A 13,090-nucleotide genomic window follows, 5' to 3' on the forward strand; every position below is an offset into this window, starting at 1 on the left:
TTCTCGTTCTATCTCCCCTAGGTCCCAGGCACGTCGTAGGATGGCCTCTTTTTGCACATAGCGGTGCAGCCGGCAGATCACATCCCGCGGCCTAGTCGGGTCTGCCGATCTCGGGCCCAATGCTCTATGCGCGCGATCCAAGGGGATTGCTGCTTCCGGCTCCTCCAGAATGGTCCGGAACAGCTCCACCACCGTATCGCCCAGGTTCTCGCCCTCCGTCCCCTCCGGGATCCCCCGCAGCCGCAGATTATTGCGGCGGCTGCGGTCCTCGATATCCTCCAGGTGGAGCTGAAGTTCCACTGCCGCGTCTCTGTGCTGGTCCCTGGCATGCTCCAGGGCTACTACTCTCGCCTCCAGTGAGGACACCGAGGTCTCCCCCGACGTCATAACCCCTGTTTTTAACGCATACTGTGTTAGACAGGTTAACTGGTTGTCTGCGAGCTGGTCGGTAAGTAGGCATGGTTTTTCCTGGGCATTCCCCAGGCCTCTGTTGATAAGTGTATAGAAAGCATTTTTCTTTTAAGCATTGATCCCCTGCTGTTCTATTTTGTTCTGACAGGGGGATGCCCTCCCATCCCCGAGAACACTTCAGTCAGCCGAAAGCCGATCGGCAGGCTTTTTTGGTCATGCAGTACAGTTTCTATTGAATAAGCCAGTACTGCCTGACATTCGGCCCTTCTGTACTAGGCTTTAGGCTTTAATGAGCAAATCATACAATAAATTACTGCATGCAGTTAAAGTATACATACTAATTTAAAATTAAATTAAATTAATCCTTGTATTTAAAGACAATGCTTAGACACACAACATAGTCGTTTTTCACGGCACAACTGTGCTTTTAGGTTCAAAATCATGGCATGCATACTTTATCCAGTAGATATGTTCCAGTCCATCAGAAATATTGATTTAAAATAACAGATAACACATTCCTGCACCCAAGACCTGCTTTGTGATTGTGTGTGCAGTGTTGCTTTTATTTTCCAATGCATTTTTTCTTGCTTGTAGTGAATGTCAAAACAAGCCTGCAAAACCAATTAGGCGGCAAACAAACAAGATTAAAAGTGCTGTGTGAATTATGTATTGTTGTGCTGCGGTGCAGGGACTTAAACAAGTACTTCCTGTGCCACGCACTAACTCTGTTAGCTAAATGATTATTTGTTTTTCTGTGCTGGTAACTGGATTGCAGGTCTAAATGTGAAATGTCTTTGTGCCACTTGGGGCTATGCTAAAAAATAAACCAAACTAAGACAAATAGTTTAAGGTGTGTTGGTTAGGGAGTTTAAACTACACATTATTATAGGATGGTCAAAAAAAGGCCTCATCTACAGTTTTACATCCACAAATGGTTCTATATCGATCTACATCTCAAGTTCTAAATAATGCACTGAAACGACCTTTGTCTTGGCAATGTACAGAGATTAACTTGAGTAAGATTCCTAAGTTTACCACTTGGTGGAGCTATTTGTCCCTATGTACATTTTGCTTGAAAACACACAATGACTCCATAGATCAAAATTTCTGCATACACTAAAATATTAATATAGAAATAGACTGCATAAAATCTTTTTAAAAAAAAATGATATCCTGATGACACAAGTGTGCCCTCCTCAATTGTGCTTGACCAGTACGGCTTATAAATCTGCATTCCTGCATTGATTTATGGGCATAATTAATATAGGGTGAATTAATGTCAACAAAAAAATATCCTGTTTCATGTTCTGGATAGTTCTTTGACTTGACCATAAAGAGCCATCGACATTAAAAGATGAGAAGAGCTTAATGACTTTCCAATTCATACAGTTTAGCCTTTGGGAGGGAGGCACATCTATTAGTGGTATACTTTGAAGTAGATGAACAAAGCAAAGATATTGTAAAATTCCAAATTCACTGCAGGTTATGACCACTTCCTAAGGCTGCCTGCTTATAGCTCCACCCTAAAGTGGAACTTCCGCTCATCTGAACCCTCCCCCCCTCCGGTGTCACATTTGGCACCTTTCAGGGGGAGGGTACCTGTCTAAAGACAGGTATTTGCACCCACTTCTGGCCACACAGTCTGCTGGTAGACTGCGAGCAGAACGTCAGATCCTGTACCCCCCGTTGTGTTCTGGGAAACCCTCATCTCCCAGAACACAGCGGGGACCAGTCAGCACGGTGCAGCACGACTTGCACATGTGCCGTAGGGAACCGGGCAGTGAAGCCGCAATGCTTCACTTCCTGGTTCCCTCACCGATGATGGCGGTGGGGGAAGCAGAGTGACGAGTGATCGCTCGTCTTCTGCTGCCGACGTCGCTGGACTCCAGGACAGGTAAGTGTCCTAATATTAAAAGTCAGCAGCTGCAGTATTTGTAGCTAATGGCTTTTAATATTTTTTGTACGGCGGAGCTCCACTTTAAGGCCCCATGTACACTACAGCTTCTAAACTTTAGGAGCTTTTGGAGTTTTTTTGCCACAGCTCCTTAACTCAACTCCATGAAATCCTATGTGTCCATGTACACATAGGTTTTTAGGATCGTTTAGGAGCCACTGCGGTTATGTGAGGTTCAACCTCCCTAAACCACCCTCTCCTGAACACGGAACAATTGTACAACTGTGTCTAATTTCGAGGGACTGTCCCTAATTTGAAGTCCCACTGTCCCTCTTTCCCCCTCATTTGTCCCTCATTTTGGTCTGATCTATATAGTTGTATATAAAATGCCATTTTTAACTTTCAAAACGTGTTTCCCAGTGCTAAACCTTTCATCCAATTTCTAAATTGCTGCATTTGTAAATTTTAAAAGCCAATATAAAGGAATAGTAGTGGTAAAAAAATCCCTTGTGGATTTAATTACCTTTTTTTTGGTTAATTCTCCTTTAAGGGGGTGTTTCAGGGGGGGGCATGTCCTATGCCTACATACATTTGCTAGTAGGTGTCCCTCATTCCCATTTCAAAATGTTGAGTGGTATGCAATTACATTTAGGATAGGAACAATTTGAACGCCAGCGGTCAAAGTAGTTTAAGTGTACTTGAAACCTTAAAGTGACACTAAACTCTGGTTTAAAAAAACAATTATTTTTAACGTATTCCTAAAGTGGAACTAACTTTGGAAAAATAAAAATTGCAAATAGGCATGCAATGTCTCATCTGCATTAAAATACATGCCTGTAAAGTGTATGCGCATGCACAGCACAGTTTACATTCCGGCATACTACCTGTGTGCTGGGATGACTGCACTCCTTCCTGCTCATGTTTAGAAGTGATGTCATTCTGCACCAGCCAATCATTTGGAAAAAGCTGGGGAGAAGAATGCCGGTGCCAGCGAGGGACCTCAAGGGTGTTTGACTGTTGAAACAGTGGTAAGCATTACTTTCTGAGTTCCACTTTAACTCCAAAAAGTACCCTCTGTTGCTCCAAACCTCCTCCATATACCCAGATTCCTTTTTTCCTGCTGTGATCAATTATCCTGTGAAGCCTCGTACACACGACCGAGGAACTCGACGGGCGAAACACATCGTTTTGCTCGTCGAGTTCCTTGTTAGGCTGTCGAGGAACTCGACAAGGCAAGTTTCTCCATTCCCGTTGAGGAAAAAGAAGACATGCTCTCTTTTTGGCTCGACGGGATCCTCGACAGTTTCCTCGTCGAAAAATGTACACACGACCGGTTTCCTCTGCAAAAAAAAAAAATGCTGAGAAACTCGGTCGTGTGTACGAGGCTTCAGAGTGTGGCTATGTTGGCCATCCTCTCTTGCTCACTCCAGAGATGGACTATGAAGTATGCACTGCAGAATATGCGATTTGAAGTATGCATAGATCAACACACATGACCGCAAATAATATTCACTTCTTATTCCAAACAAAAGGAAGTAAGGGATGAAAATCAGAATTTTGGGACCTCACAAAAGTACTCGCACAGTAAGAAATGTTTTCATAAAAAAAAAGATTACAGGGCCAAAAATTAGTGGATGTGTTTGGATTATTTTTTGAAGAATACAAGTATTGTTTTGTTTTACTCTAATTACTAGGTTCTGTGAGTCAGTGCCTTGGATTCTGTTACAGAGCTTGTGCTATTTTATATGTGTCAGTAATTAGTGGGATGGGTCAGATAGCATGCAAATGATCCTCTTCTAACAATGTTATATACAGTATATCATTAATCAGCCACATTAAGGTCAGTGTAAGCTTGTTAAAGGTATGAGAACAATCATTGTGGCCTATGTAGTATAAAAAAAATGCAATTTATTGCAATACAAAGGGTTGGTACGCAGATTTTATGTTCTGTAATGCAATAGCTCACAAATGTCCCCTAATTGGAGGAACTTTCCCTCTTTTTAAACAAAATCCCTCCATCCTTTATTCCTCCTGAGTTGTCCCAGCTTTTGAATTATAGTGCAAAATTTCAACAAAATGAAAGAAAGGAGAAAGAAAGGAAACAAAAAGAAAAGGAAAGAGGAAAATAGGTGAAAGAGAAAAAAGAGAGAGGTTAGAGGAAACAGGGAAAAGAGCGGAGGGGCGAGAGAAAAATAAGCAGTGGTGGTTGAAGGTCAACCGGAAACGAGCAGCCAAAGCTATGTTCATCATATAGGCCGAAAATAAAAAATAAAAATAGAAGTAAAAGGTCAAGGCTCAAGAAAGGAGGAGTCAAAGCCCAGTGGCAAAAAATTGTCTACCCAAGGCTGACAGTCCTTGAGGTGTTTAGAGACTGTATCAGTAAGAGAAGCCTTAATTTTGCTGTAATTCTATTTTTGGTTTCTACTATTCAGAGGTCTTCCAGGCTCTTGTATACACTTATTTAAGCCCCATTCACACCTGAGCATATCGAAACACATTTCCAGAAGCTTTTTAACACTGAACACCAGATTTCCATTTTATTCCATTGTGGTCTTTTACACTTGAGTGATGTGCTGAAAGCGGTACCATTATTTGCAAGGAAATTTGGCGTTTTATACTGTAGGCCTGTAATTCTTAGGAATAACTCACTTAAATCTGACCAAACAAGAGTCTAGTAGGCATCCCGGGTATGATTTTTTTTAAAAAACATCTTGAGCTCAATGCTCAGAAATTGTAGAGGAGCTTCTTTGGGGCATGATCATCCATTTTTGGCTCCTTTTTGCGCCTAACCACTGCCATCTCCTTTTAGTAACCAGCTTTCCATTAGCTAAGACTACATTCACATTTGCGAATGTGCCTCACAGCATTTACATAGGAGAATCCCAGCAGGGGTTCTTGGTGATTAGCTACAGGAGGCAGCCCTATTGAAACCAATAGGAAGCTGCCGGCTCCTACAGCTAATTGCATCCACTTGAAATAAATTGCTATGCAGTGATCACCTGCAAGTGATCGGTCCTGGATGCAGACAGTTGGAAGGTATAATGTATTTCTAATATCATTTTTTTTTTTAATAAATCAGGATTATTTATTAAGCTATTGCAGAGAGTATGTAATGGGGGCAGTAACCCATATAGCACCCAGATAGCACAATCCCTATGCTTCAAGCCATTATTAATACACAAAATCCCACCCTGTGCTGGTGGTAGCTTTCTATAAGTCATTGTATGAAATATCTCATGGCAGAATAAAAAAAAAGTGTATATATATATATATATATACAGTATATTTCTATATTGTATATAATAAAGTTTGTGACTAGCAGGAATACAATTGCTATATGCCATCCCTCCTCATTAAAGCACTGCACGGATCACACCTGAAAGTCACCTGTAATACAACTTGACCTGACAGGAGATTCTGTGTCAGATGTCAGTAAATTATACTGTAAGAGATCATACTCAGACTAAATGAGCTGTACTAGGTCTTAGAAAAGGAACAGCACATCAATCTGCAATCACCGATACCCATCTATCATCTGATACAGCAAACTTCATTTGTTCCAAGGAAAGCTGTCAAAAATTCGGCAGAAAGCAGCACACAAATGTTGTAATCAGTTTTCCATGCCCTGCTTGTTTTCTCAGGTAATCAACTTGAAAGACTGTAATGCAGGAATTCACACTATTTGGTAAGACTATAATGCAGTTATTTGTAGCTTGAATGAAAAAAAAAAAAAAAAAGCGTCAATCCTATAGAGGTTTAGCATTTTTTTTTTTTGCAAAATTATTACTGTAAGGTCTAAAAGTAAACCCAAGCTTAAATTGATTTTATTGCCTATACAAAGTTGCTTATAAAATTGGCCATATCCTGTAGTGACGTAGGGATTGGCAGTAGTAACAACTCAACTCAACACTGCAGTTTTTTTAATGCACACTGTAAGCTTCTCACAGTGTGCTTTATAAGCTGCAGCAAGTCAGATAGAGCATATATAATTTTCTGGTTGGAGGATGGCCAGTATCATCTAGCACCTCCTATTTAGCCTGAGTGTGTACAGTATGTCCTGCCCCATATCACTGGCCATGTTGATGCAGAATATCTTCCAATGTTCAACTGTGGGGTTTGTACATATTTTCTATCTTTATACCACATATACCATCAAGACTTAAATTTTCAACCAGGTCCTTCTCCCGGCACACAACCTGGGTGGCCAGATAAAATAAGGGCAGTAAGCATGTTGCCTCCCTTTCTAAATAACCCCAGGCCGCATGCCTATCAACACTGAGGGAATACGGGGCCGTTTCTCACCTCTGGTCCCCCAAAAAGGACATGAGGGCTTCTGTGGTGGGACCAAAAGGAAACTGGAAGTTCCTTTCATAATAGAGTTGCACCCAGATAATCCCCCCCCTTCCAAGAGGGAATAAGCACAGAAGTACATTAGTACCTCATGCTCATTCCCACACACAGCTAAAAGCAAATAAGTACCCCCCCCCCCCCCCCCACACACACACACACACACACACACACTGTGAAAAGACCTTTAATAGCTCAAAAAAGTTAATACTGATATAAATCCATTGTCCGTTCCAGCAATATATATGTATCTCAATCATGACAACCTGTTGCACAACAAATGTTTCCTTGTTGCTATGACAACCCACCACCCAAAGACATTTCCCTGCCCCACTGTTGCCACTAAATCACAGATATCTCGTGCTGCAGTGATATAAACACAGGGGCAGGGATCCCAGGTGATGTCATTACCCAATTATGGCAATGAACATATTTGGTCAATGATGTCTCGTAGAATGCATGATAGTTAGGGATTTCAGGCAGGTGAACTGACCAGTTTTGGCCAAATAGTTCACCTTGTCCACAAACAAGCTTGGTTTGTGTGGAACCCACAGGCGCCCTTTTTGTCAGTAGCAAGGATAAGGGGGCAGACTGAATATCCCAGATTGTGAGCTAATGTCTGTAAAATATCTTTAAGAATATGTAAAAAAACAGGATGTTATAAAACATGATCTGCAGATAATGCCAGGTGCTTACTATTAAGATCTGTATACAATGTTAACACATTTTATAATTTACTTTAACTGAGCATGCAACCAACTGTACTGCCTTTCTATCCATTCTTGGTTCAAGTTATGTCCTTTCATTATGTATTAAAACCTTATTATTGTTATATTGCTAATATAAAAAGTAAAAGTTACACATATTAGAACTTCATATTTATAATTTGAATTAAATGCATTATAAACATGCATGCACCTTGTGTTCTTCACCTGTATAAGCGCATTGATCAGTTTGTGTTCAAACATGAGGCACACATCATAACACTGCACAGGTTAAAACATGACCTATGTGTTTAGTCTGAGAACTAACATTTCCTGTGAAGAAACTGCATTTCCCCCCGACCCCTCTCTGTCTAGTCCCTGAGCAGATGAGACCACATGAGCCCATTAATACACTACACTAACACCTAGTTAAAACATCAAACACATTTAAAAGTGTACAATGCCTTCAGATATATATCCACCAGTATCCTTCCAATTTAGAAATTGTGGTCACACTCTATTACAATAAAGGGCTTGTCCAGAGGAGCAATGAACTGCATCTTATCTCATACACAGTAACTCAAATGTCTGCACTTCTTTCATCAGCTAAACATAATAGAAAATTATTATTGACAGTCATACTATTCCCCAGAAGCCACAAAAGAAGTGACAGGTATTAGCCCAGACCTCATTCAGAAGATAGGTCAGGATCCTGATAGGCAAAGCTGTACTATTATAACAAACTAAGAATACTGGGCACCGTGAATCTCCCAGGATATCACAAACCATGGCGTGAATCTCTCGGTATTCCACAGATTATGGCATTAATTGGGAATTAGGACTTCAGGGTGTGAGCATAGAGGAGAGCATTCCCCTCCTAAATGTAACTTATGCCGCGTACACACGATCGGTTCAAACCGATGAGAACGGTCTGATGGACCATTCTCATCGGACCAAACCGATCGTGTGTGGGCCCCATCGGTTATTTATCCATAGGTTAAAAAAAAGAAATCTTGTTTTAAATTTAACCAAATAATCCACGCATGCTCAGAATCAAGTCGACACATGCTTGGAAGCATTGAACATCTTTTTTTTCAGCATGTCGTTGTGTTTGACGTCACCGCGTTCTGACACAATCGTTTTTTTAACCGATGGTGTGTAGGCCCGACTGACCATCAGTCAGCTTTATCGGTTAACCGATGAAAACAGACCGTTTTCATCGGATGGACCGATCGTGTGTACAGGGCATTAGACACTGTTTCATTGTTAAGGATTTCTGCCATTGAATTGGGTAGACTCAAAGAAAATATTATTGTGCATTGGAGGCTTCTAATGGCAGGAAGTATTACACGTGTGCATTATTATTACACTTGTGTATTGCTAAAAACATTACATTTAAGTCCATAGTCATTAAATACCTGTTGTCCAATGCTTGAGATTGTACCAGTAATGTACACCAGGAATATACACTAATCAGGCGGCCCGTGGGACAAAGCAGAATGACAAAGACATCCTCCTGGTAATAACATTTGGAGAAATAACAACTGGCCAGGTTGTAAATCTAATATTAGCTTTATATTTCTGAGTAGTAATATGCTCTTCCTTTTTTTGTCTGCCATACATATACTTGGTACGCTTATAGGATTTGATCATGGATATCTATACGAGCATCAATAGAAGGAAAGAACTTCTAGACATTGATTATTTTTCCCATGCTCTGGCAAGCTTATATTGACTCTAATGGACCATACAACAAAATCCCATGAAAAATGTACTCATCTGTTCCCCTAGATTACAGATCTCGAAATTCATGAAAACAGAGATTTCCCATTACAAATTTCACCTCCAGGAACACCTGTTGGATACCAATCTGCAGACAGAAGCAAATCCTGTAGTTTATAAGTAGCGACAGGACGTGGGGACATTTTACTACTTGGAAAAGCCCAACTAAATAATATTTTTTGTGTTCATTTTAAACTATTAAGTACGGTACATATAGTCAGATGTTTGTATTTATAACAAAACAAGTTTTACACTAACTGCTTGCATACCAAACACTTTTACTCCCCTTCCTGTCCAGGCCCATTTTTAGCTTTCAGCGCTGTCACATTTTGAATGAACATTGTGCGGTCATGCAACACTGTACCCATATGAAATTTTTATCATTTGATTCCATACAAATAGAGCTTTCTTTTGATGTATTTAATCACCACTGGGTTTTTTTTTTTGCTAAATAAATTAAAAATTACCAAACATTTTTATTTGTTTCTGTTATAACATTTTGCCAGTAAATTATATTTCTTCATAAATTAAGGCCAAATTGTATACGGCTACATTCCTTTTGGTGAAAATCACCAATAGTGTTGAGCAGAATACGCCATATTCGATTTCGCGATATATCTCGAATATATATTCGAATATTCGAGATATATTCGCTAAATTCGAATATTCGTGATATTTTATCGAAATTAAATGATTGCGATTTTTCGCTATTGCGATTGCGAAAATAATTGCGATTTTTTGATAACTGCGGTAGGAGCACTCTGATTGGCTCAGAATATTCGTGATATTTTATCGAAATATCGCAACATGCGAATGCGATATTTATTGCGCAATTTCGAGAAATGCTGGAGGAGCGCTCTGATTGGCTCAGAATATTCGTGATATTTTATCGAAATATCGCAACATGCGAATGCGATATTTACTGCGCAATTTCGACAAATGCTGTAGGAGCACTCTGATTGGCTCAGAATATTCGTGATATTTTACAATACAAAATAATTGCGAATATTCGGCAAATGCGGAAGGAGCACTCTGATTGGCTCAGAATATTCTTGATATTTTACAATACAAAATAATTGCGAATATTCGGCAAATGCGGAAGGAGCACTCTGATTGGCTCAGAATATTCTTGATATTTTACAATACAAAATAATTGCGAATATTCGGCAAATGCAGAAGGAGCACTCTGATTGGCTCAGAATATTCTTGATATTTTACAATAGAAAATAAAAAGTGTTTTGCATTGGTGGTGATTCTTTACTCTATCCATCTGTCACAGCCGTTTTTTAATCAAACACCTTGAAGATTGAACACGTTCATGCTGCATGCTTTGGACTTTTTTTCACTTCACATATCAGACATTTTTATGAAAGATTATTTTTCTATTATTGGGACTATATTTCTTTATATATTTGTTTCACTGTGTATTTCACAAGTTATTTGCGCTTGCTTATTTTATAATTTGCCCACATGTCTTGTCACTAGACATATTTTTTATTCTTGTAGAGCGACTCCATTTTCTGTCTTGTATTAAATTATGTTGTATAACATTTTTGAGTTGCTGCTGTATTCTCCCCTTTTTTAAGGTATGCGCAATTTTTTCCTTCTTACAAAAAATAATAATATCAAACATACAAATATTCATAACAGAAACATACACAAAGCCCCCCCTTTTGCATCAGAGACAATCAGAGTTCTCCTACCACAGTTATCGAAAATTCGCAATCATTTTCGCATTCGCAATAGCGAAAAATCGCAATGTTTTTTTTTCAATTTGGCAACATAAAAGGATCGCCTCAGCTTAGCTACTCGGCCCAGGGTCTCTAATCATACCAGCAATGCTTTTAGACGTCGATAGGATGTGATCTGTTTTAAAAATCAAATTGAAAAAATGCGAATATTCGGAATTGCGAATATTCACCGCGAAATTCGAAATATAGCGCGATTTCTCGAATATGCTATATTCGAGTCGAATATTCGCAATGCGAATATTCGTGAGCAACACTAATCACCAACATAGGGCCGGATTCACAAAGAGTTATGCCGGCGTATCAGTAGATACGCCGACGTAACTCCGAATCTAAGCCCGTCGTATGTTTAAGTGTATGCTCAAACTGAGATACACTTAAACATGCCTAAGATACGACGGCCTGCGCCGTCTTATCTTAGGGTGCAATATTTACGCTGGCCGCTAGGTGGCGCTTCCATTGAGTTCAGCGTAGAATATGCAAATGAGTCGTTACGCCGATTCACGAACGTACGCCTGCCCGTCGCAGTAAAGATACCCCGCTTCCGTAAGAGATACGCCGCGTAAAGATAAACATGCCCCCTAGGTGGCGTATCCAATGTTAAGTATGGCCGTCGTTCCCGCGTCGCAATTTGAAAATTTTACGTCGTTTGCGTAACTCGTCCGTGAATGGGGCTGGACGGCATTTACGTCCACGTCAAAACCAATGACGTGCTTGCGACGTCATTTAAAGCAATGCACGCCGGGATATTTTAGGGACGGCGCATACGCTGTTCGTTCGGCGCGGGGATGCGCTTCATTTAAATGAAACACGCCCCCTACCCGCCAAATTTGAATTCCGCTGGGTGATTTACGCTACGCCGCCGCAACTTTACAGGGAAGTGCTTTGTGAATAAAGCACTTGCCTGATAAACCTGCGGCGGCGTAACGTAAATCAAATACGTTACGCCCGCCCACAAATACGCCCATCTACGTGAATCTGGCCCATAGTGTATATTACCGTATTTAGTCTGTAGGCAAGGTATAGAGTCCACAAACTATGGTATATACATCTAAAAATCATCAATCCTGATGTGCTGACAGCCTAATTTCTTGAGGCCAAAAAATACCAGGCTGGAAGGGGTTAAATAGGCTGAGTAGTATCTAGCAGTTGTTCCTAAAGTACAACACTTGACCGTATTCACACTACAGCAGTGTGTAAAGTCATATACAAAAAAAGAAAAAAGCATGTTGCACTTGCGGTTCAATTCATTAATGGCACCCCAAACACAGCAAGACGTGTTTTTTGCTCTTGAAAAATACTCAAAGCCCAAAAAAAAATACTTGAAATTCTTTGCCATGTTTGTCACATGCAGCTCATCCCATGAAATGAATGGGCTGCCCTATGTTTGCTTGAAAAAATGTGTACACAAGACATGCTACTTAGTGTGAAAGGGGGCTAACCTAGCATCAATGCACACAAAAAAACAACAACAATCCCTGATTATTAAAAATAATACGCATCTATTTTGGGAGCAATATATTAGCCTAATTGCAATATTATCTAGGCCACCTTCTCCTTAGCGTTTAAACATTATGCTTTTCCTGAAATGCTGACATGGATAATAATGGCTTAATAAACTCATTCATCATAATGGGCAAAAACCTATGGAGTAAATTGAAATAACCTTTCAAGACCAGCAGCTTTTAAAAGTATTAATTTCTACTTGAGATAATTGGGAAGGACACCTAGGTGGACAGGCAATAATTTTATGGGATTGCCCTGTCAGCTGCTCAAATTGTCTTTGGAGTTGGGAACAATCGCTTAGCACTGAATGACAGTGAATCTTGTAAATAGGTCTTAGATGACAGGACTGGCCATAAATTCCTAAACTGAACTCCTATCCCAAGGTCAGCCATAAAAGTATACAGGTATTGAGTGGCCTTCACTGGAGCCTAAGGGAAAGTGGTAGATTTCGAAAATGGCTACCGGTTGTGCTGAAAGTCATAAAATCAGCTTTATAAATTGACCAAATAAATTATAAGAAAACAAGGATGTTGTCATCTACATTATGCAGTAGCTCAGCAGATGTGCAATTTCTGCTTTTCTAAGAACTGAAATAGTAGTGCAGAATTCAAATCCAGCAGATTTGTGGTTTCAGTATCTTGTCTACTTGAGAAAGTAGCAAAATGTGTGTATTGCGATGCAATAAAAACTGTACTGTA

The sequence above is a fragment of the Rana temporaria genome, chromosome 4 (assembly GCF_905171775.1).
Source record: "Rana temporaria chromosome 4, aRanTem1.1, whole genome shotgun sequence".
Classification (NCBI taxonomy): domain Eukaryota; kingdom Metazoa; phylum Chordata; class Amphibia; order Anura; family Ranidae; genus Rana; species Rana temporaria.